This window comes from Physeter macrocephalus, chromosome 8 (assembly GCF_002837175.3).
Source record: "Physeter macrocephalus isolate SW-GA chromosome 8, ASM283717v5, whole genome shotgun sequence".
NCBI classification, from domain to species: domain Eukaryota; kingdom Metazoa; phylum Chordata; class Mammalia; order Artiodactyla; family Physeteridae; genus Physeter; species Physeter macrocephalus.
Window position 1 is genome coordinate 11,164,323 of NC_041221.1, and position 25,778 is coordinate 11,190,100.

Sequence of the window (25,778 nt, forward strand, 5' to 3'; positions counted from 1 at the left end):
TGTCTCAGACGAGTCTGAGATTCAGTTTAGTGAAACGTCTTGCCATGATCACTCTGGGAGCTCAACTCAGATCTTCTCAATGGCCTCAGAAAAGCAAGCTGAGGCAGACCTCCCAAGGTACTCTGTTACTACTATTCACCTGTATTCATTTATACATTTGCTCCCTCAGTGGAGACTAGGGAATAAAATGGTAAGCGAAGTCAGATATAATTATTATGGTGCTTATATTTATCGATGAGACAGGTTTAATCACATGATCACAGAAACAAAAGTAAAATTCCATGTCTGATAAGTGCTACAAAGGACATGTGACGTTATGAGGCTATTTACAAAGTAATTTTATCTATTCTGGGGTCAGGGACTGAGAGGTCCAGGAGGAGAAAAAGGTCTTTTGGACAGAAAGAATAAGGTGTGTGCAAATCCCTGAAACACTAAAGGAAGCAAAAAGAGTACTGAAATCAAGATGGAGGATATGATTTAAGACTAGGCTGAAAATGCATCTGGGGACAAAGCTATTTAGAGCCTTGGGGAATCAAGGTCAGGATCCCGGTCTTTGTTCTTCGGGCAGTTAGCACACTTTAAGCACGAGATTAGTATGATGAGACTAGTCTTCAAAAAAAATCACACTGGGCTTTTCATTCAAGATGTCAGAGTAAGTCTATTCACGTTCCCTCTTCTGCCCCAAAACTTCCTTCAAATAAGAGCAACAGGCCAAGAAAAAGGAAAATGGCAAACAAAATGGAGCGATCAGCAGTCGAGAGATTTCAACAGATTCTGAAGCGCAGATCCCTCTCACCGCAAAGCAAAGATGCCTGTTCCACGCGCTCTGACCACTTACGTAATGCTCCCAGTTTCCCTTTGTATGCGCTCAGTCTTGAATATAAATACACAACCAATGGCCATCAGACATTTGAGGAATGCTCACATCATAAAAGAGTAAGACCAAGATAAATAAATATGAAAACACAAACCTTGGATGAGACATAATCCAGAAAATGAAAGAAAACTAAAATTATCATCATCATCATAATCATCATCTCTAAGAAATATCCAGCAAGGAATTCTAGAAGATAATTTATTTGTAAGACAAGAATAGAATAATAATGGATACTATGAGGAACAGTAACAGAAATGAAGAACTGAATGAAAAGGACAGATGCACAGCTAACTGGAATCTCAGGAACATAAAAATGAATGCGAAGAAATACTTAAAAGAAAGAAAACGGTAAAATTTTTTGGACTGACAGAAAACCTGGACCAAAAAACCCCAAAGCACGATATACTAAGTTAAGTAACAGTTAAAAGTTAAATAAAAAATTCACGTCTAAGCACACTTGGATAAAAATGACAGAATATCAAAATACAAACAGAAGATACTAAATGCAGCCAGAGAAAAAGAGCAAATGATCTACAAAAGGGTAAGAATTTAAATAATAGCTGACATCCCAACTATGCCAAAGAACTCCAGAGACAGTGATATATTACCTTCAAAGTGTAGAGGAGAAATAACAGTCCATGTAGAAGTGTGTACCCAGCAAAATACTCTTTCATGAAAAGGATGAAATAAGGACAGTTAGAGCTAACAGAAACTAAGAGAGTATACTACAAAGAGACAAGAAATAAAGGAAAATCTAAAGAATACACTTCAAGAAAAAAGAACATGATCCCACAAGGATGGTCTGAGATCCAAGTAGGAATGAACAAATGACATGATAAAACTGTAGGTAAATCCAAACCAATATCATCTGAGTAAGGTCATAATAAAATAATGCCTAATTTCTAGATTAAAAAACATAACAGCAAGCACATGCAAGCCTTGAGATGGGTAATCAAAATCAATGTGGTCCAACCCTGTCTCCAAGAGGAGACCAGAGACTGGGTGGCTTACAAACAACATACTTTTTACTTCTCACTGTTTTGGAGGCTGCAAGTCCAAGATCAAGGCACTGGCAGATTTGGTGTCTGGTGAGGGCTCTCTCCCTGGTTCATAGAAGGCACCTTCCGGGTGCGTCTTCACACGGTGGAAGAGGTGAGGGAGTATTCTGGGGCCTCTTTTAGAGGGGTACTGATCCCATTCATGAGGGCTTCACCTTCATGACCTAACCACCTCCCAAAGGCCCCGTCTTCTAATACCATCGCATCGGGCATTAGGTCTCAACATGTGAAGTTTAGGTGGATGTAAACATTCAACCTATAGTACCTGTTTTGTTCTGGGTTTTTTTGTTTTTTCTGTGGAAGAAGGTGGCTAGGTTATCATGTATCTGTGGACCTGTGCTAGTTTAAATGCACATGGGAAAATTCCAAGGTAAATTTAAACATATAGAAAGAGAAAATGTGTCCTAAATAAGTAGAACAAAAAAGAAAAACTCATTAGACAAAGAAAGAAAGGTGAAAGTATAAATATAATAAAGTCAAAAAGTAAGACAGGAGAAAGAAGTCCAATGTATCAATCATTAGAATGAATGCATGCATACTAAACTTGAGTTTGGATAATTCTATCCTAGTTTGGGGTAGCAAACTATTGTTTTCCAGTATAGAAGACTAATTTTTGAGCATGATTATTTTCATAGGATTTTTTTTTCAAAGGGGGAAGAAAAGATATTCTTGGTTGAAGTATGAAAAAAGAGAATGGAGAGATGAAAGGCTGGCTATCAGGATGTTATCACAGTAGCCTGATCGAGTGACGATAAACATACTTAAACTTTTTGAGGACAACCTCAATTACGCCCATGGAATAAATTCTAAGGAAGAAAAATGTTGAGGTCAAACAGATGCCAGCATTTGTACTTTTTAATATGTACTGTCAAGTTTCCCTGCAGGAAGTTTGCACCCTTGAATGCTGCTACAATATTTATCAATATTCTTGTTATAGTTCTTGTTGCATTTTACCAAGAGCAGATGCTATTCTAGTTCATAGTAGGGAATGAGATCGACAAAACCCCTCTCATCATACATCTACCATTCCATGTGCAGAGGGGAGGAAGACAAATAGAATAAAAAGTAAACCAATAAATAATAATTTCAGATAATAGAATGTTATGAGGAAAATAAAATAGGTGAGTTGATGAGCAGTGACTCCACAGTGTGTAGGCAGTGAAGGTCTCTTTGAGCCAGGACCTGAGAGACCTGGAGGAGGAGCACCCCTGCAGAGAGATGGCAGCGAAGGCTGTCCAGGGGAACTCGCTGGACACGGCCAGGGAATAGAAAAATGCCCATGTGGCCAGTGTATAATGAGGGAAGGGCCGGTGGGCTTTTCTTTCCAAGAGACGACTGAGATTTACATATACACCCCTGTCCCACGAGGAAGGGAAGTAGGCCGTAGGTCACTGATGAGCAGATCAAACCCATAAGTGTGTCTTCATTCACACAACACGGGGACCTCACCTTTAGTGAGCATCCTTACGTGCTTGGGAGTGTATATAGGCCATCTCTTCAGTTATAACACAATCACAGACGTCATCACCTCCATTTTCAGGTTGAGGGAACAGCGTCAGAAGGAGAGAAGTCACAGCTTGTAAGTGGTGGAGTCTGGCTTTACACTCAAGTCGTACTGACTCCAAAGTTCATGTTGTTTCCACCCTGAGCAAAGGGACCCCCCCAGGTGGACAATGACACTGTGATGAGCTTTAGAAACCGACAGGCAACGTCTTGAGCATGGAAACTTGTAAAGGTGAGATGGTTTTCATGACTTTATTTACCATTTATAATTTTATGAACCACCTATTTCCAAATTACATACACTAATCATTGTATATATTATTTAATACATATCCTACAGATAATTATTATGAGGAACTAGAGAGCAGAGAAAAATAAGTACAGCAGCATCCTATAGGGTGAATTGGCATTACAAGTAGGACTTAGCTTTATCTCCAGCTAATCATTGCTACATTTAGGTTCACTCTAAAAACTGTTTGTGTCTGATAGTCTTGCTACCTCATGAAATAAGAAGTACTGATTCTAATAATTACCAACTCATCTTTACACTAAGAATTACAATACTGGTAGTGACTATCTCATATTAAGACTTAAAGAGTAAATTGTAATTATATGAGCCCTTTGGGGTCTGGGATATACAAGCCAAAAGTGGGTGATTGTGATGGCTTTCAAACGTTTTCAAGTGAGCTGGAAGACGGCGGCTAGCAGGGACCACTGGTACCCAGGAATCTGAAGGATCCTCACCCGAGACAGGAGCCACAATTACTTGAAAGGAAAACGTGAGAAAACATTTGAAAGGAAACTCCAACAAACTTATGGGTATGTGGTATCAGGGAACTCCAGGGTTTCCATCTTGAACACAGGGCTGACTACATTATGAGATCATAATAAAGGAATGATGCTGTATAATGAAAAAGAGGAAAGAGTTCAACAAAGATTTGGGCCCATTATTCAGGAGAAGACTTAGCCAATTCTATGGAAAAGAAACCTCCTGAGCCCTTGTCTGTGGCTATAGGAGACAGATTTGATTTTTTAGACTCTGTAAGATGATCACAGAATCACTGCTGGAGAGAACTCTGGACTGAACGGAGAGGCAGGGCCTTAATGGGACACAAACTGCCTTTCTTGGTCATCACTGGCATGTGTTCCCCATAAGCTACTCCAGGGGTAGTATCATTGCCCTCCACACGCACGGATGAACCCAAAACCTCTTAGCAGTAGCCAGTACAACTCATTCATTCATTTTTTTAACTGATGATTTTTTTTTTAATGCTCATGGTAAAACATGTTTTAAGTATAGAAAGGTAAAAAATAAGCGCAAAAATGTAACTCTACACTCCCAACCTCAATTACAAAAGGAGGAAACCATGGGTTATAGTTTCATATGACCTCTTCTGGATCAAAAAAAGTATATAAAAAGTACATAGTATATAAAAGTACATAGTATATAAAAAGTACATAGTATGTAAAAGTACATAGTATATAAACTATATAATATGTATGTACTTTTGAAATATGCAAATAAGATTAAAATATTATGATATTATGATTCACATTTTTGCCATTTGATAACCTATTGCTTTATGTCAGTGCACATAGATCTACCTCATTCATTTTAGTGGCATCATGATATTTTATCATATGGTTACTTCCTATTTTTGACTACCAATATCACTGCATGAATATTGTTATTTATGTCTCTTGTGTGAGAGTATCACAGAGTAAGTTCCAAGCACAGAACTTGTTGGGTATTTTCGTTTTTTAAAAAAATTTATTTATTTTTAATTTTTATTTTTTATAAAATTTTTAAAGTCTACACTCCATTTATGGTTATTACAAAATATTGGCTATATTCCCCATGTTGTACAATACATCCTTGTAGCCTGCCTTATACCCAATATTTCGTCCCTCCCACTCCCCCACCCCTATCTTGCCCCTCCCCCGCCTCCCCACTGGTAAACACTAGTTTGTTCTCTATATCTGTGAGTCTGCTTCTTGTTACATTCACTAGTTTGTTGTATTTTTTAGATTCCACGCATAAGTGGTATCATACAGTATGTCTTTCTCTGTCTGACTTATTACATTTAGCATAATGCCCTCCAAGTCCATCCATGTTGCTACAAATGGCAAAATTTCATTCTTTATTATGACTGAGTAGTATTCCATTGTGTGTGTGTGTGTGTGTGTGTGTCTGTGTGTGTGTGTGTATACCACATCTTCTTTATCCATTCATCTGTTGATGAACACTTAAGTTTGCTTCCATGTCTTGGCAATTGTATATGTGTGGCTATAAACATTGAGGTGCACGTATCTTTTAGACTTAGTGTTTTCGTTTTTTTCACATATATACATACATATACCAGAAGTGGAATTGCTGGGTCATATGGTAGCTCTATTTTTAGTTTTTTGAGCAACTTCCATACTGTTTTCCACAGTGGCTGCACCAATTTACATTCCCACCAACAATGCATGAGGGTTCCCTTTTTTCCAGATACTCGCCAACACTTGTTATTTGTGTTCTTTTTGATGATAGCCATTCTGACAGGTGTGAAGTGATATCTCATTGTGGTTTTGATTTGCATTTCCCTGATGATTAGCAATGTTGAGCATCTTTTCACATGCCTGTTGGCCATCTGCATTTCCTCTTTGGAAAAATGCTTATTCAGTTATTCTGCCCACTTTTTAATCAGGTTGTTTGTTCTTTTGATGTTGAATTGTATGAGCTGTTTATATATGTTGGATATTAATTCCTTATCATTTGTAAATATCTTCTCCCATTCAGTAGGTTGTCTTTTGTTTTGTTGATGGTTTCCTTTGGTGTGCAAAAGCATTTAAGTTTAATTAGGTCTCATTTGTTTATTTTTGCTTTTATTTCCTTTACTTTAGATGATAGATCCAAAAAAATGTTGCTGCAATTTAGTTCAAAGAGTGTTCTGCCTATGTTTTCCTCTAGGAGTTTTATAGTATCTGGTCTTACATTTAGGTCTTTAATCCATTTCGAGTTTATGAACAGAATAGAGAGCCCAGAAACAAATCCATGCACTTATGGTCAATTAATCTATGAAAAAGGAGGCAAGAATATACAATGGATAAAAGACAGTCTCTTCAACAAGTGGTGCTGGGAAACCTGGACAGCTACTTGTAAAAGAATGAAATTAGAACATTCTCTAATACCATAGGCAAAAATAAACTCAAAATGGGAGTTTCCATCTTGAGTTTTGGGAGATACTCCCTCCTGCAAGGTTGCTCCCATTGGCACGCCCACAGAAATGGGCAGGGAGGGACCCTGTTCCCCACACGCAGGCTACTGCAGTGGTAAATTTCCATTTTTGCCCATTTGGTACATAAAACAGGGCATGGCATTGTTTTTTGTTTTTTTTTTCTTGGTGTCTTTTTTTTTTTTAACATCTTTATTGGAGTATAATTGCTTTACAATGGTGTGTTAGTTTCTGCTTTATAGTGAATTTATAGTGAATTCCCCAAGCATTGCTGTTTTTTGTTGTTGTTTTTTTTCCGGTACGTGGGCCTCTTCACTGTTGTGGCCTCTCCCGCTGCGGAGCACAGGCTCCGGACACGCAGGCTCAGCGGCCATGGCTCACGGGCCCAGCCGCTCCGCAGCATGTGGGATCCTCCTGGACCGGGGCACGAACCCGTGTCCCCTGCATCGTCAGGCGGACTCCCAACCACTGCGCCACCAGGGAAGCCCGGCATTGCTGTTTTGATTTGCAATTCTTTACGAGGAGCTGAGCCCATTTTCAAGTCTTATTGGACATTCAGATTGTGTTTTGGGTATCAACCTGTCCATGTGCTTTGCTCATTCTCCTATTGGCTTATTTATCTCAGTCTTATTCATTTTAAGCATTCCTTACAAAAGAAAAAAATTAGTTGTTAGATGTCTTCCAGGTTATTATTACAGATATTTTCCCAGAATTCCATGTGTATATTGGTTTCATAATATTTAATAAGTTGTAGGTAGTCTTGGAGTGTTTTGCTATGACTAGTGAGTTTTTCCCCACTACAATATTAGTTTCTGACACAAACATATTTTTCAAGCACTTTTCTGTTCACATTTAAATATAAATATTTACTTCATTTATAATTAATTTTGGTGTGAGAAGGTATAGATTCAGCTTTATTTTTTTTCCTAAATAAGAATTATGTAGTTGAACCAACTTCATTCACCGAAGATTCATCTTTCCCTTGCTGATCTGAGCTGCCTTTATTGTGTAATAAGTCTCCACTCATATTTGGACCTATTTCTGAACTTACTTCTATTCTATTTAACGGATCCTGCATCTATAACAAGCTGAATAATAGGTACAAATCATCTAATCCTCACTTCATAATTCTTCTTTTACAAAACTTTCCTGTCTTTTCCCTAAAGGACTGGACTCTGGTCAAATTCCACCACTTCTGTTTACTGGGTGTACTTCCACTTAAGCCTAAGTTACATGCCTCTCTCTACCTCAGTGTTCTCGTGTATAAAGTACTGATATGAATAGAACACACTGTGTAAGATGCTTTTGAGGAGTGAATAATGTAAAGCAATTAGAACACAGCAGGTATAATAATCACCCGATTAGTGTCCACCATTATCATTGTTACTCTTTTGTCTATAGATTGTTGTTTCGTTGTGTGCATTTAAAAAAATAATTTCAAAGCATTATATTTATTTTAGCCCTTCTATTGGTTACATTTATAATTGTATTTAATATTAAACATTTACTACTCTGTCTAGTGATTTCAAGCAGTATCTAGTAGTTCTCAGTTATCTGCTGTTCTGCATTCTCCCTCATCTTCGGTTTAATCTATATTATTCCACATAATATTTACATGTATATATTTAATATAAATTATTCTACAAATAAATAATATATATCTAATAACATTTAATCACATTAAATTTTATAACCATAACTCTGCAGTTAAAAGCTCATGAGTACTCCTCCAATGCTAGGTTCTTTTGGACTACATCTTGCTTGACTGGATTTTATTCTCTGTTATGAGCAGAATTTTGTCCCCTCAAACTCATATGTTGAACTCCTAACCCCCAGGACTTCATTATGTGACTGTACTTGGAGAGAGGTCTCTAAAGAAGTAATTAAGGCAAAATGAGGTCATATGGGTGGGCCTTAATCTGGTAAGACTGGTGTCCTTATAAGAAGATGAGATTAGGACACTGACACACAGACTGAGGGGTGACCATGTGAGTACAGGTGAGAAGGTGGCCATCAACAAGCCAAAGAGAGAGAAACCAACTCTGCTAAGACCTTGATCTTGGACTTCCAGCCTCCAGACTGTGAGGAAATAAATTTCTGTTGTTTAAACCGCCCAGCCTGCCGTACTTTGTTACGGCAGCCTGATCAATCTGATACACCATCAGACTGTTTTTTGTTCGTTTTGCTTTGTTTTTCCAACTTGTTTTTCCAACAAGTAGCTAAGGGTTCTATATTTTCTGACTTCTTGTGTGATTGAAATGTCTGCTGCTTTTATATTTGAGTGACAACTGAACTAGGTATAAAATTCCTGAGCTAAATTTTCTTTAAATGCCGCTTCAACTGTCTTCTGGCATTAAGTGTTTCCGCGAAGATGTCTTAGAAGAACGTGATACTTCACCTTTGCTTGCTACTCTTCTGTTCAAATATTTGAAGTGTTTTTTCTTAATCCTTGAATTTTGGTGAGTTCACTCACTATAATGCCTCAGTTTGCTTTTTTTGTATCAATTTTCCCTTGAGTACAGAGTAACTTTCTGATCCACATCTTTACTACTTAATTCATCATATGTTTATTGAGTAGCTACTATGGGTGAGCACTGTTCTAGGATACATTCAGATCTTCCTTCATTTTAGGATTTTTTTCATTCATGCCTTAACTTTCTCTTTGTTTGGCCATTTGCTATTTTCCCGATTAGCCTCATACCATTGTTGTATGTCCTCTATGTCTTTATACTTATCTCTAATTGGTTTATTTTTGTGATTATCTGAGGTATTTCTATTCATACAACGAATACTGTACCTATTATGTGCCATCCAAATAACTTAGTTTTCATAAGTATCTTTTTCCTTTTCTTCCTAAGACTTTTTTATTTATTAGCTGGGAAAGATGTTGGTTTAGTTCTCATCCTATTTCTTTTTTATTTGGCTGTGTTGGGTCTTCGTTGCTGCGCACGGGCTTTCTCTAGTTGCGGCGAGCAGGGGCTACTCTTTGTAGTGGTGCGCAGGCTTCTTATTGAGGTGGCTTCTCTTGTCGTGGAGCATGGGCTTTAGGCGCGTGGGCTTCAGTAGTTGTGGCACGTGGGCTCAGCAGTTGTGGCTCGCGGGCTCTAAGGTACAGGCTCAGTAGTTGTGGCGCACGGGCTTAGTTGCTCCGTGGCATGTGGGATCTTCCCAGACCAGGGCTCAAATGTGTCGCCTGCACTGGCAGCCAGATTCTTAATAGCTGTGCCACCAGGGAAGTCCTTCATCCTATTTTTTAGTAACCATAATTACCTTTTTTTTAAAATTAATGTATTCTTTTTATCAACTTTTTTTTATGTTTCTTTCAGTTAATTTCATATTACTTAAAGTTCTGTTACAAACAAAACATTGTTTCTTCTTCTTTTTCAGAGTGTTTTCTTCCCAAATGAAATTTCTCATATATCTGTTTCTCATATGCATGTTATATTTATTTCTTTGCTTTTCTTTCTATGCACTATTTTTGCATAGCTCTTATGCAATTTCTTTGTATACTCACCACATTTAACTTGGGCAGCTCAAGCCAGTCCTTCTATTCACTCTGCGTGTGGTGTAGGTAAATTTTTCCTGATTCTCTTCCCACTCTAACCGAAACATGTCCATCTTCCTTTCAGAAAATCTGATTCGTATTCTAAGTGGTTTGCATTCCACCTATTTCTCAGTAGCTGAGGTCATTTTGTACCTGTTGGAGGGAGGTTGTTTTGGGTGCTGAACTCCAGATGTGGCTCTAACAATGTGGGACCGGAAGTCCCAGTCTCTGCTTTTGACTTGTAATCGGGCCCAGGTTCACTCCACCTACTCAGAGGTGTAGCCCACTTGTGTTGGAGAGGGGTGAGTACAAGATTCAGACCATCCTCCCCAACATGGGCCTGGAAACCCTGTGCCAGAAATGATAAGCCCTTTATTGCCCCCAAAGCCACCTCATCTTTACTTCTCTGAGTGGAAAAACAGAAGAGAAGGCCACAGGTTTGAGCCCAGTTAGCCTGCAGTGGAGAAAAGAGTGCTCCAGAAGGATTTTTCTGCGGCCCTTTGCCCCTCAGCCATAGGCCTCCTGCCAACGCCATCTGCTGAGTGCTTATTTATCACTAGATGCAATTAATTATGGTCAATTCGTCTATCTGCTTCCCTTCTCCTCTTCCCCACAAGCCTGCAAAAAGTGGTTATCTGCAGTAGCCCTTCCCTCGGCACTTCTGAGGTGGTGAGAAGGTTTCAGATTCCCCGTGTGTCACATAATCATCAAATCTCCCACGAGGGTTGCCAGGTTTAGCAAATAAAAATACATGACCCGGTTAAATCTGAATTTCAGGTAAACAATAAATATGTTTAAAATGTAAGAACGCCTGTTACGGACTGAATTGTGTCACCGTAGATTCAGGTGTTGAGTCCTGACCCTCAGCACCTCGGAACGTGACCTTATATGGAAACAGGGGCACCTCGCAGACATCTTAGTTGAGATCAGACTGGAGTAAGTCGCCCCTAACCCAATATGACTGGTGTTCTTTTAAAAGGCGGAAAGTGGATACAGCCACACCCACGGGGAGAACAGCATGGAAGAATGGCGTGTTGCAGGGACAAGACAAGAAACATCTGGGGCTCCCAAAGCCAGGAAAGAAGCAGAAACAGATCTTGCCCTCACAGCCCTCAGAAGGAACCAACCCTGATGACACTCTGATCTCTGACTTCCGGAACTTCAGAACTGTGAGAGTATAAATCTCTGTTGTTTAAGCCACACAGTCTAGGGTACTTTGTTAGGGCAGCCCTAGGAAACCAACGCAATGTCCCATACAATACTGGGGAAAAACTTACGCTAAAATAGAGTACTCATGTTCATCTGGAATTCAGATTTAACTGTGCATCCTGCCTTTTTATCAGCTTTATCTGCCCTCCCTACCCTGAATCAGTCTCCTTCTCCCCAAATATGGCGGGAATGGGAATGTCCTGGAGGTTTTTCAAACCTTCGCCCATATTCAATGACACCGGCCCTTCTGCTTTGGGCAGGGGTGCAGGCCGGTGTCAGGGTATTTCCTGAGACTGCTTGCCGCTCCTTACCTGAAGAGGACCCAGTTTTTAGGATGCATCCATTCCCTCCTGCCCCATTGTTGTTTCTGCCCATGTAATTTCGTTGTGCTTTACTGAGGGCATTAATGCTCGGGGGCAGGAGGTTTTGGACCCAGCCTCACTGAGCCATCAACCCTAGATCTCATCTCCAATTCAATTTCTCTGTAGTGTCAGTAAAATTTAAGGAGCATATGTGTACTCATACGAAGTTAGAGCTGAGCTCTGGTTGCATTATTTTAATGTCTGTTTTAAAAAAATATGTCCGAGTCATGTTTAACCCGGCAAAGGATGGGGACGCCAATCTCCTAAGTGCACAGACTCAGGTGAGTAGGCTGGTGACCAAGACTCATTAGTTGTAGGCTGTGAACTCCCAAAAGGTGACCCTCACAAGTCAAGAAACATTGATAAGGACCATCCTTTCTCTCAGGACTTGCCACGCACTACTTACATGAGCACCAGAATGTTCTAGAAAGTCTGGAGCATCAAGGTGAGGCATTATGCCAACAGGTAACTGAAGCAGAGGCCAACATTTATGTAGCTCTTACTATGTGCCAGGTACTCTTCTAAGTGTTTTTTACATTTACTCATTTAATCATCATAGCAGTGCTATAAGACAACATTATTATTAACCTTCTTTTACAGATGGCGGGGCCTGAAACACAAAGATTCAGTAACTTTCCCAAGTTGCTCCTCAGTGATGTACCAGGGTTTGAAGCCAGGCACACTGACTTCAGGGTCCCTCCTCTCTAACTACGCTGTGATGTCTCCTGAGTAATTTGGGGTGATCTTACCTTTGTACACAAATGACCTAAGCATCTCCCTGATCATAGCTGCCAGCTGGCATCCACCTCAAGTCTGACTTGGGCCTATTCATTGGATAATTATGGAATACTGTCTAATTCACCACAGAATCAGCCTAGGAAGACTTCCAAGTGTCTTCCGTCATCCATCTGCATTTCGTATGTAAGAAGTCAGAGGCCTCAGCTTAAATTCGCATCATGCACTACTTACACCAAATGTCCACATTAGCCCAACAGACGTGCAGAAACAGCCAAATGGGAGGAGATCAGACTCTACCAGATTTGCTACCAACTCCCTGTGCGAGGCTGGGCAGGAGATTTACCTTTCCTCTGCCACCATTTGGGCTTGCTTGGAGGAAACACGCACCAAAGAACAGAGGATTCTGTTCTATAGCCTTTTGGATGGATGGCTTCCCTTACTTGGAAAGACTGCGCTTAGAAAATGTTCTTCAGGTGTGCAAAAATGAAACACTGGCTTCCACCTTCAAACGTTCATGTCACAGGCTGAAACAAGACACGCACAGCAGACTTCTTTTTCTCTCTGAAGGGAGATTAAAGAGCCGAGGAGAGCGAAGAAGAGGAGAACAAAGAAAAATCCAAACGCATAACTCTGAGCTGATAACAATCTGGTGTGTATTCACAAAAAGCTCTTCAATACGGAAACATCTTCCCAGAGGTACCCAGGAGGACAGAGTTGAGAGTAGTCAATCATTACCCAGCTGTTGTGTCCAAAGCAGTCTGGAGATGGAAGACCAGGGGCTGGGAGCTCTGATTGGAAAAGCCAGCCGGGTAAACTGCTCCCAGCACCATGTGGTCCTTCAGGAGTTCCACTCAGAGGAGGAAATAACAATCAACCGGTAAAGAAATTGTTTCATGATCCCAAAGAAGGAGCAAATGTGTTACCTTAAGTAATGAGCTCTAGATGCCCATATTCAGCCTATGACCTTCGCAGGGAAGACTTTCCCCAAAACGACTGTGTTGAATTTGACAAAGAGTCACAGCCCAAAGGAACATCATTTAAGGTCCACTAGTCTAATTGCTTCTTTGTAGCAACAATTCATTTTTCCACCTTAACATTTCAGGCACTAAAAAGCCAAATATGTGGAACGTGATGGACTGATTTGTGTCCCCCCAAAATGTATATGCTGAAGTCCTGACCCCCCTGCCACCCAGTGCCTTAGAATGTAACTGCATTAGAAGACACGGCCTTTAAAGAGGTAATGAAGGTAAAATGAGGTCACAGGCTGGGCCTTAATCTAATGTGACTGGTCTCCTTATAGGAAGAGATTAGGACACGAGCACACACAGAGGGAAGACCAGGTGAGGACACAGAGAGAAAACGGCCACCTGTAAGCCAAGGACAGAGGCCTTAGGAGAAACCAACCCTGGCCAACACTCTGATCTCAGTCTTCCAGCCTCCAGAATCGTGAGCAAATAAATTTCTGTTGTTTAAGCCACCCAGTCTGTGGTACGTTGTTATGGCAGCCCTAGCAAACGAATCCAAGGAACATTTATATATACTAAATATGCTATACAATATTGGAATATTCCTGAGGCCACATTTAAGGTGACGCACTTAGTTAAATGCTGTAAAAGCAAAATAGGTGGTTAAACACTTATGGTTTGAGTTAGTATCAGTGTCTTAAAAATAACTCAGCTGTGGCACTTTCCAGGTATTTTTGCCCCGTACATTCTGGTTGGGAATCCAGGTGGGTCACACAATAACATTACTGCCCCACGCTTGACCACGGCAGCCATGAAGTCACTTCCCTTCGGGGCACACACATAAAGAGTTCTGACCACGGAGCTCGTGATCTGAGCCCCTCGGGGAGGTAGCCAGCTGGTGGTTTTATTGGGATTGTTCTCCATCCTACAGAAAAACATTGCAACCAAATTACTGTAAGAAGAGAGAGAAGAGAAGGAATGAAAACGGGCCTCGGAGAAAGCCCAAGTCAATACAATAGTGAAGGAGTCAGAGATTGCTGAGACCCTTACACCAGCGCCCCCTTCTCAGGCCAGGGAGGCAATCTACCCAAAGTCCAGGGCAGATTTACCACATAAGAGGGGTGGTCACTGGCTTTTCCAATTCTGACCAGGAGCAGCACATGTAATTGTCGTAATACAGGCAGCAATATATCTCTGTCATCACAAAGCTGCACCCATGCACTTGTAAAGCAACAGATGGGGTGAGATTGGATGTTGCATATGTAGCTTTAAACCTCCTACTGTGTGTGTGTGTGTGTGTGTGTGTGTGTGTGTGCATGTGTGTGAGAGACAGAGACAGAGAGAGAGAGAGAGAGAGAGAGAGGGAGGGAGGGGGAAGTAACAAACCACTGAAAGGCCTCAGTTCTGCCCTTGGAGAAAGCTCATTCTTTGAAAGAACTTCAAATGAAAAAGTAATTCTCCAGTGGGGGACAAAGGAAAGACATCCCTGGAGTCACACGGAACATAAACATGAAGGGGCCAAAAACCTCTTAAATCCCTGCACATCAAGCTGGCGCAACGAACTGGACGTAAACGGTATGATGAAACTCGTGGATGGTATCTTGAGCTCAGCACACATAAAACTGCATAAACGTGTCTTCCGTACGTCCATCGGCACTGCATTTTTGAAAGCAAATGATTGTGATGCTTTGAAGATGCCCAGTTTGAAGAATCTATTGCTTTCCAAAAGCATCTATTTGAGGGTCATGCCCCCCAAGTACCTGGTGAAACTGCCTTCCCTTCTTCCTTCTCATGCACACCTTTAAAATACTGGGAAGGTAAAACTTGATTCTGTACTTAATCCAATGGGCAGGCGATATTGGGGGAGTTAAGGAAAATTTTTATTTTAAGGCAAGTTTTTTTAAACAATTAATGTGCCTTCTCCTATTAGAGGATATACAAAACATGCTTTGGATTAATTTCTAGAAATAAATCACCCTTTATTAGAATCACCTTCCCATAAACATATTCCTTCTAGACAAGGCCATGTTATGGCATATTTTATTAATTCGATGATTTGGTTACTTACTTAAAATACACCATTTAGTCCTCTCGTTCATGAAGTCTCAATACACAGAAATACAGTTTCCAACCAAACGGAAGGATTCTGCACTAAAATTTTGGGGGGGAGTAGAGACCGATACAATTACAGTGGAAATAAACTTACATTAGGGCAAAGCAATTTGTTTTGAGCCACAAGTTTGTCAACTATTTTGGGTGAATTTCCAAGCTGTAAACAGGAACCGGGCCCACGCTATGGAGAAGTCTGCAGGAAATCTCCATTCGAGGACCTTCCCAGCTGACTGTGTATTGTCCCCCAGAAGCTGTGATAACATACTAATAAGAAAATGGTCTCATGCAGAGATCTTGAGGGGTTGTACTGAAGAAATAACTGGACCCATCCATGCACCCTTCCCTGAGCTCACCATGGAATTACTCTCACGGAAAACTGATCTCTGTTGTCCTACCTGTTCCTGGGGCTTCTGAAGGTGCCTAAAATAAAATGCAGGCATGGCCTCTGCAGGCCAGAGCTCTTATTAGAAGAATATTCGTAAAGACTTTTAACTGACAGAAAACAGAAAATATTGTCACTAAATGATATGTAGAAGTAATGTTTTTGTATGTTACCTAAGTCTTAATTGTGTATGTGTCTTTCTAATACCATGCTTTGGCTTTCCCCCAACCTCGGGGGTGTGGCATCTGAGACACCCAGGGGAAAAAAAGACTTGGAGTCCTTTCATTCATTCACTCATTCAGTCATTAGATATGCATTGATCTGTCCGTGTGACACCAGGAGAAGCTCCAGGTACTAGGGACACAATGGTGAGAAAACTAACATGTCTCTCTTCTCGGAGAGCAACTGCTAGAGGGGTAGAGACAGTCATTTCATCAAAACCTCACAGAAAACAGTGCACTCAGTGTGTCTCTCCTTCCACACATTCCTATCTGTGTCTTCCATGGAGATGATATTCTGCCCCTACTGCTAATATAGGAGGATTCCATCTAAGAAAATCACTTAGATACACACTTCAGAAGGAAAGGTACAATACCCGCATGCCCCGAGCCCTCGCTCCCTGTACGGAGGCCCGTGAGCCAGCACCACCAGCGTCATTTGGGAGCTTCTGAGAAACACGGAGTCTTGAGGCCACCCTGGACCAAATGAATCAGAACCTGTACTTTAATAAGAGCCCCAGGGGATCTGTAGGCACATTAAATTTTGAGAACTGCTGCTCTAAGATGCTTTTCTCAAAGTGCATTCCAGGCAACACTGCATATTGGATCCTCAGACAAACCTAAAAATTAGGTATTATTGTTCTCATTTTTTCAAATTGGGAATCTACAGCTCAGAGGAGCTAAGTGATTTTTCCCACATGACACGGCTCACAACTAACCAACTGGGATTAGAACCCAGCCCTGCCTGATTCCAAAGCCCAAGGGCTCACTTGGAAACTTAACAGCAGTTTTCTAAACATATCTGAACACTGACCTTCCCCCAACACAGAGAGCATTGTTCAATTTTGTAAAGATCATATAGGACTAGTCCATGAAATGGTTGGGAAGGTCTTTCATAAAAACACAACATCGGCCATAGTGTGTCAGACCCATACCCCAGGCAAAGAAGCCCCCAGTGGGGTGAGGTCAGGGTACCATCAAATGTGATGTCAATTTTAAATGGCAGGCTTGCATTCCAGTCACCCAGCAGGTAATGAAACAATTTAAGGGTCTCCTTCAGACCTGGGACATCAGTTACACACTTTCAAATTAACCTTGTCTATATTGACATGCCACTGTCATATATAACATAATAATCACATGGGGCCTAGCCCAGACACACAGTAGACTTATGGACTCTCCTCCCATGGTTGCTAAATAGCTGCTAAAACTGGATCTAATTTTGCTCATATCAGGCTTGGGACTTGTACTTTATACCTTTCCTCAAGTAAATTATTCAAGCTCCTTATAATGTCAAAACACTTGAGTTATCTTATATTGTTTAAAATTGCATGGAGGGGGGCTTCCCTGGTGGCGCAGTGGTTGCGCGTCCGCCTGCCGATGCAGGGGAACCGGGTTCGCGCCCCGGTCCGGGAGGATCCCGCATGCCGCGGAGCGGCTGGGCCCGTGGGACATGGCCGCTGAGCCTGTGCGTCCGGAGCCTGTGCTCCGCAGCGGGAGAGGCCACGGCAGGGGGAGGCCCACATACCACAAAAAAAAAAAAAAAAAAAAAAGATACTGTTACACAAACGGATCTCAATTTTTTTTTTCCAAATCTGTATTTCTGTGTTCTGAGTAAAAATAAACGTCTAACCAACACATATTTCTTTTCATCTACAAGGACACATTAGAGAAATTCAACGGGGACATGACCCTGCTTATCCTAATTAATTTTGTTTGTAAATAAATTTGGGTGCCCTCTGGGTTAAAGTGTAACTTTGATTTGTGACACAAAGAACTTGCATCTTATAGCTTCACTGGAGGGGGTACTCTATCTTGACCATCCCAGGCAAGATGGAAGCATGACCCCACCGCCTCCTAGAACCTAGGACATCGTTTACCAGGTTGGTCCGTTTCTTCTATTTCATTTTGAGTTGGAATCACTGGTTACTGTCTCCAACTTGACCTAGAGCTAGTAACAGTAAGTAACGGCCGGCAATAGCTATTGTTAATCGCTTTCTCCAAACTCCAGTGTCCTATAAATTGATCGATTTAGGCACACAATATCTGTAACTCCTTAGAGAATATCATATATGGATTTTGCTTTAATATCAGAATGCCTTTACTGTAAAGACATATAGAAGTTATTCTATGATGATTTAAATCTAAAGCCATAATCCAACATTTAACTTAAACCAGATTATTAGGACACGTAGTAATCAATCAAAAGATTAATTTAGCAATGTATCTTTTTTATGCTATTTTATAGTGTAATGTAACAATTTAACAGGGCCACAGTTTTATATTTAACCCCTAAAGAATTGTTTTCTACTTAGCAATCAAAATCTAAGTCTAGAATTTCTACTGGAAAAATATTAATATTTTAATGTCATTGCTTCATAGATAGTTAGCACTCATGAAAGATAAAATAGTGGTAGAATATTACTAAAGACCTGGGAAAAGTATTTCACTTAAATACTTCACCTTATCCTTTGGAATAATTAGAGAATATTACACACTCATCTGTTGGAAGGCTGTTGGTAGAACAGATGGGTTTGATGCTTCCTTAAGAAGATAAAATGACACGAGAAGCACTGAGATGATCAAGAAGATGAGGAAAGATAACTGACAGCTGAAGAAGAAAACTGAGATAAAAATGAACCACACTTTAGAGGAAAACTCAAATGTTAATCCTTTGGCTCCAAAGAAAAAGCGACAGCAACGGAGTGACTGTCTGAGTTGGACAATAAGTCAGGCTTAACCCCTGCTCTAGAACCTAAGCATGCTAGATGTGACAAGGACGGTATTCAGGTAGCTATGCAGCTTTGTACATAAGTGGGACAAAATTCCATAAGCATAGCAGCTGCTTCACTATGTCCTGATAAGCTGCCTATGTAATTAAAATGTCACACATGATGCAGAAGAGTAGACTGATGTTTCTGCTCCATTTCTTAGAGTCCGATGTTCATCCCCAGCCTCGGTGCTGGGGGCCTGGCCAAGCACACGCCGTCCACACGGCTCTGACTGGTGCCTCAGCCAATTCAGCGTAGGTGGACCTTATGCCGACTCCCCAACTAAAGAAGTTGCTTTTAAAGTTCAGTACAGGAATGGGTAATTCTTAGTCCTTCCTAATATCTTTTTAAAAATGTATTATTATTGAAGTACAACTGATTTACAATGTTGTGTTAGTTTCAGGTATACAGCAAAGTGATTCAGTTATACATACTGATTCGGTTACACATATATTCTCTTCCAGGTTCTTTTCCATTATAGGTCATTACAAGATATTGAATATAGTTCCCTGTGCTATACAGTAGGTCCTTGTTGGTTGTCTATTTTATATATAGTCGTGTGTATATGTTCATCCCAAACTCCTATTTTAAAAGATTCACAAGCCACTATCCAGGACTCACAGGGCCTCAAACCTTTTAGTTAAAAGCCCCCAGTATGTAAATGTTTACCTTTACCGAGCTGACCGTAGGTGACTTTTCTCATAGACCCTAATTAAAGTCCAGTTTATCTTACACATAATGGAACCCACAATGGCCCTGACGACTTATTTGCTCTCTACAGGGGAATTACCTTCAGAATTCATCATCCTTCTATGTGTTTTACATTTAAAGAACACTATATGGAATAAATTTGGTTAAATGATTTCCGCTGAGGCTTTCTAATGCTCATATACCCATCACCCTGTTATCTTAATCACCTGAATAGGAAATCGGGGTTGGTTAACTCTTGGGGAGAATAATCGTGTGTGTGTGTGTGTGTGTGTGTTTACATGTGCACGTGTGAGTATGCTGTCTCTCATGCAATAAAGTATTGAAGATGTCTGGGATGCTATAGGATAGAACATAACAAATAACTTAAATAAGAATTCGTAAAAATGTATAAAAATTTCTAGGGACCATATAACAAATAAATAAGTATTCTAGTAATATTTGTTATTGGCTCAGAATGCACATTTTATGCTTCATGTGATGGGAAAAACATCGTTATAGAAATTGCTCTACGGTGACTGCCTGATAGAAGCAAAGGCCTTTCCATGGATGGATGGAGGGCGGGCCAGTTTATATCTATCTTCCAAGAGGCTCTAATAATTTGAAGAGGAAAACAGATTACCTGAGGTCCTCCGACAAGATCCTCTTAAATAATCACAGTGTCAAGAGTTATGTGTATACTAAATAGAATAAAGAAACATCCAAATCTGTCATTTTTGTTCTCAGAGTTGGGAGATGGTAAGATGGTTTCTTGTCCTGTTTCTAAGAGGCTACGTAATCATTTGAGCTGAAAATAAATGTGCTTCTCTTCACGCTGTCTGACTCCCACCCCCAGGCGCCAGGGTCGTGAAGCACGGAACAGCAGGCGTGTCCCCAGCTCACTGGACGTGGACTGACTTGACCCTTGACCGTGCTTTTCAAGTCCGTCCTGTCCCTCCACCCTCACACTGCTCAGCTCAGGGGACTGAACAGCGTCTCCTTCAAGAACACAAGTCAGAAAGGGAAAAGAGGCATTCATTTCATTTGAGGCCTGTTTGGTTTTCTGTAGCTTTCCAGAGGATTCTTCCTTAGTAGTTGTTAGGTATGCAGATCAGCCTGTGCTGTGGGCTGAACTGTGTCCCTGCTAAGTCCTCACCCCCAGCACCTCAGCGTGTGACCTTGCCTGGAAACAGAACTGTTGCAGATGTAATTGGTTAAGACAAGGTCAGACTGAAGCAGGGTGGCCCCTAATCCAATATGACTGGTGTCCTTATAAAAGGTGGACATCTGGACGCAGAAACATGCAAACAGGAAGTACGCCATGTAAAGATGAAGGCGGAGCTCTATAAGCCAGGGGTCACTAAGGTCACCAACAAACCACCAGAAGCTCGGGGGAGGCCTGGGACACACTCTCCCTCTCAGCCTCAGAAGGAACCAGCCCTGCCCTTACCTTGATCTTGGACTTCTGGCCTCCAGACTGTGAGAGAGTAAATCTCTGCGGTTTAAGCTCCCAGTCTGTGGTGCTTTGCTGTGGCCGCCCTGAGAAACTCATACAGCATGTATGCTCTTGGTTGACTTGATCGCAATATAATAACCGTCTTCAACAGACTGACCCCTTGTGGCCTTGTCCTCTCCTTCCTTATAAGTTTAAGAGTTACAAATAGGTATTTTACGAGTATAAAAATAGGTTCTTCACATCAATAAAATTAGTGTAACACGTTGATCTTGCAAAGACAAGTATTTCCTCCTGAAAAGAGATGATGACCTACTAACAGAAACGCAAAGTTTGCATGGAGTCAAAATTACTTGATGAGGAAAACCGTGGTTAAAGTAAGAACTTGTCTAAAATTATAAATTTGGAAAAACCATTTATTCGGTTCTTGCCTCATAGAACATTGGTCAAATCCTATGTATTATTAAGCCCACTCTAAACCAAAAGCATTTTAACTTTATATACAGACACATACACACAAACGTACATATGTCTGTGTATGTTTATACGTGTGTACATGTACACACATGAATACAAATACATACGTGTGTGTGTTTGTGCAAAGCTTCTAGGATGCTCTCATCCATGACATTAGGCAGAGCAGAGCACATCTGAAAAAACAGCATGAAAAAGGCAAAAACAATTTAAGTAAGATTAAGGCTTTACGGAAGTCTCTGGGAGGACGGCAAAGGGCAGCTAGGCTTATTATACAGAGTCCAAAAAATGTAGAGTCCTCTTCTCCACCACACACGCCCGCCACACACACACACACACACACACACACACACACACACACACACACGCACACTGGGCTGCTGACCAGACAAATTACTCTCCCATCAAATTCCAAGTTCTCCAGACACACTCTGTCTCCAGCTGGCCACCCAGGCTCCTCCCTCTCCTTTTCTAGAAGGGTCTGTCTCCTCTACCAGCAGGTCTCTGCCCTTCGAACATAAAACGCCTTTGTTCTCTGGGTTCTCTAGCTTTGCTTTCGTTTCGCCCAAGCCTCCCCAGAAGGTCTCAAGTCAGTGTCCTCCTGTCCTACACACGAGACTCCTCAGCCGGGGAAGAGGCGAGGAGGTGGATGGCATGCGAAAAGAAAGCAGTTACTTTTTATGTTCCGTCTTTTCCTTTTCCCTTACCAAACACACAAAGTAAAAACTGTTGCCACCCTTTCACAAAAAAAAGAAAAAATCAGATGTCTTGCAAGAAGCTCCAGGTTTTTTAGACTTTCAGGTGTGACCCTGCCTGCTCAGGGATCAAGCTGGTTCGACGGACCCTCAGAAAAGAAGAGAAATGGGGAGAAGTCTAAGGAGCTGCTCAGGGTCGCAGCACCCCGGCGTGGGTCCCTCGCCCAGCTTTGGGCACAGATTTCTCCCGTTCCACCCGTGGTTTTAGGGGTAGGGGCGGTGTCTTAGTCTGCTCAGCAGCCTGAACAAATACCACAGGCTGGGTGGCTTAAACACAGACATTTACTTCTCACAGCTCTGGGGCTAGAGGTTCAAGATCGAAGTGCCAGCAGGTCGGGTTTCTCCTGAGGCCTCTCCCCTTGGTTTGTGGACGGACACCTTCTCACTGTGCCCTCACATGGCCTTTTCTCTGTGCCTGAGTATCCTTGGCGTCTCTTCCCCTTCTTATAAGGACACCAGTTCTATGGGATTAGGGTCCCACCCCGAGAACCTCATTTAACCTTAATTACCTCCCTAAAGGCCTTATCTTGAATATGACCACATTGTGGCGTTAGAGCTCCAACTTACGAATTTGTGGAAGACACGTATCAGTCCAAGACGGGAGGGATGAAGGAATAAGTAGGTGAGAATCAGGAAGCCCAGAAGTCTGCCGCTGGTGTCACACATTCGGTAGTCTACAGACACTGCCAGGATCAAGACAGGGCAGTGGGGGAGCCTGTAGGTATCTGTGATAGCTGCATCTCTCAGATGTGGGTGTATGTACAAAAGGTAAGATACGTGTGTGACATAATGTCCTTAAACATTTACCTCTGGCCTTTACTTTCCATACATAGAGTAGAAAGAACTCATTTCCACAGCCTGAACTAAAGCATCAGTTGACAGATGTTTGCACGTAGTTAAGAAATCAGACAAATTGTTAAGATGACAGATAGATGTTACCAGATGCTTAGTCCCTCAGATCCTCAGTCAGATGGCAGGTAGGCTTCATGCCACATGCCTGTTCTGTTTTTGTTTTTTTTTTCACACGCTTATTCTGATCAACTAGCAGTGACCACCTGGAGCCCTGTGATGAGAAGGACTCTGAGGTTCAGATCGAACCTACAAATACAGTGCTCTCATCAATCAGCTGTATCTGTCAGGGATGGCAAGACGGAGGGCTCTAAGGTACCAGAAAATGAAAGCACAGGAAGCAAACCAGCTTTCTAGGACACTCTTGACTTGGGTAAGATCCAGTGTGGCTTTCGCCAGACAAACCCCTCACTTTGCAGGTGCCACAAAGGGGAGAGCGTTCTGCCGTGCTTTCGGGGGCCAATAAGCACGAAAAGGGAACAAATTATTTCTTTGGGTGTAGAAGAAAATTAAGATCACGTGAAATATAAGTAGCATACACACGCTATGATTTTAATATGAAATCCAAAGAAACAAATGTTTATCAGTTTTTTTGTTTGTTTGTCTGGGAGGTTGGTGGTTCGTATTTTGTGGTTGAAACAGAAAATCTCTGTAATAAGTTTGTTGATTTTTTTCCTCTTAAAATAAGCAACATCCTGTGGGAAAAGGCCAACCTTTCTTGGCACTACCTCTTTTTTCTGGAGATTATTAATTTCTTTTTAATAGACCTCACAAAGCAAAATCAAATTTTTATGTCACAAGGGGATTTACATTTATCTTGGGCTGCTCACTCTTCATCGTCGATCAAACTGAGTTTAAGTTTCTAATTGAAATAATTTTTCAAGTGTTGAGCAATAGAGAGGCAATAAGTGATATGCTTAAATTATTTATCCATCTTATTTATAATTAATTCGGTTTTGTTCCTTGCTGCACAGCGAGGCTACCTCGATGCGTTTGATTTTCAAATCTTCCCTATATCATTAGGCAACAATAGAAGAGGCTGTTTCTTCCACCCTTCTTGTGTTTCATCTGTCCCCGGGGACTCAGGCAACATCAATTTAAATCACAGTTAAATTTAACACATTAACTTTGTTTTACAACACACTGCTCCAAAAACAGAGATTCATAACTAGATTATGCCTATGCTTAGTCAAATTGAAACAAATATTAGCCACCTGGTAAGATGAGCTATTGCATTAACAATGATCTCATACTTCAACATTTAAGGACTGCATATGCTTTGGTCTGTACTCTTCCCTGAGTTAAGGCGGATGAGGTTAAGACTGACGTATCTCTAACATATATTATATAATGGATTCTCAACTAGTTGCTCTGGTTAACTGGTCTAACGATTACCTGAAACTCTCTTTCAAACGTTTCTACCTGGGTATCCCTCTTGCAACGCAAGCTCATGACCAAACTGAATGCATCATTTCCTCCCTCATCTAAACCATCTGCCTGCTCAAGATTCCTCTTTCTGATTATGACATCATGATCACCTTCAGAATTCTAAGGTCACTGGTTACTCTCTTCTCCCACATACACATACATCCCAACCCGGTTCACTCCACCACTGCTCTACATCACACCCCTATAATCTCTCCTTCCACCAATTTCCCAAACACCGGACACTCCTACAGCCTACACACGCACATACTACCACGATTTTTTCCCTAAAGTCCAGGTAATGTACCTGCTCTGCTTACAAACCTATAAAGGCACCCCTTGGATCAACAGATATGCTCAAGCTTCCCAGATTCCCATTTATTAAGGCTGGATCCCATCTTTGCAGCCTTTTCCACCACCACTTGGCATTCGCAGAGTAAGGAACCAGGGCTTACACGTAGCCTATGCTAAGCCCTCATTCGACAGTAACGATACTTTTTACGTATCTTTGCTGCTCACACAACCTCTGGTGTAACTGGACACTCAACAAATATCTGTAGAATAAATGATCAAAGAGCGCGTCAGAGACAAAATACAGAGACTAGAATAGAGAAATCAAGTGATCTAAAACTCAAGCCAAAAACTCAGAAAATGTGATGGGCAGGAAGGTTAAGACACAGCCTAAAATTATTCAAGAATAACTGTTAGTGTGATAACCCAGCCACCTAGAACTGCAAGCAAGCACCTAACTTGACCAAATGCCTCAAGTGATCTGATTGTTCAGTGCACAGTGGGTCTCCACATGTTCTATGTGTCCTGGCAGGCAGGGATAGGGACCTTCCTCAGCCTGGACGATGCAGCAACTTGGAGTAAGGATCAGGGAGACGTATAAGAACAAACACAGTAACAAGTATGATTACAAACATCTACTGAGCTTCTCTTATGTGTCAGGTACCATGTGCTATCCACTTCAGCTCATTCAATCCGGAAAACAGCCCTGTGAAAGTAACAAGAGGGTACAGCTGCTGAGTGGCTTCTGAGAGATCGTTCTTGTCCCAACGCTTCACTCCCTTTCCTGCAGGGGGCGATACTTCCCCCCTGCCACTTCGTGGGAGGAGTCGGCTTCCCTACCTACCGACATCAGCCTTGGACATGTGATTTGCTCTGGCCAATGACAA

At 41.4% G+C, this 25,778-nt stretch overlaps 1 protein-coding gene across 1 annotated transcript in view; it reads right to left on the reverse strand.

Moving 5' to 3' along the window:
• The window catches only part of DSCAM (DS cell adhesion molecule), a 759,593-nt gene that overhangs the window by 681,767 nt on the left and 52,048 nt on the right, over positions 1-25,778 (reverse strand). The gene's annotated exons all lie outside the window — the stretch shown is intronic.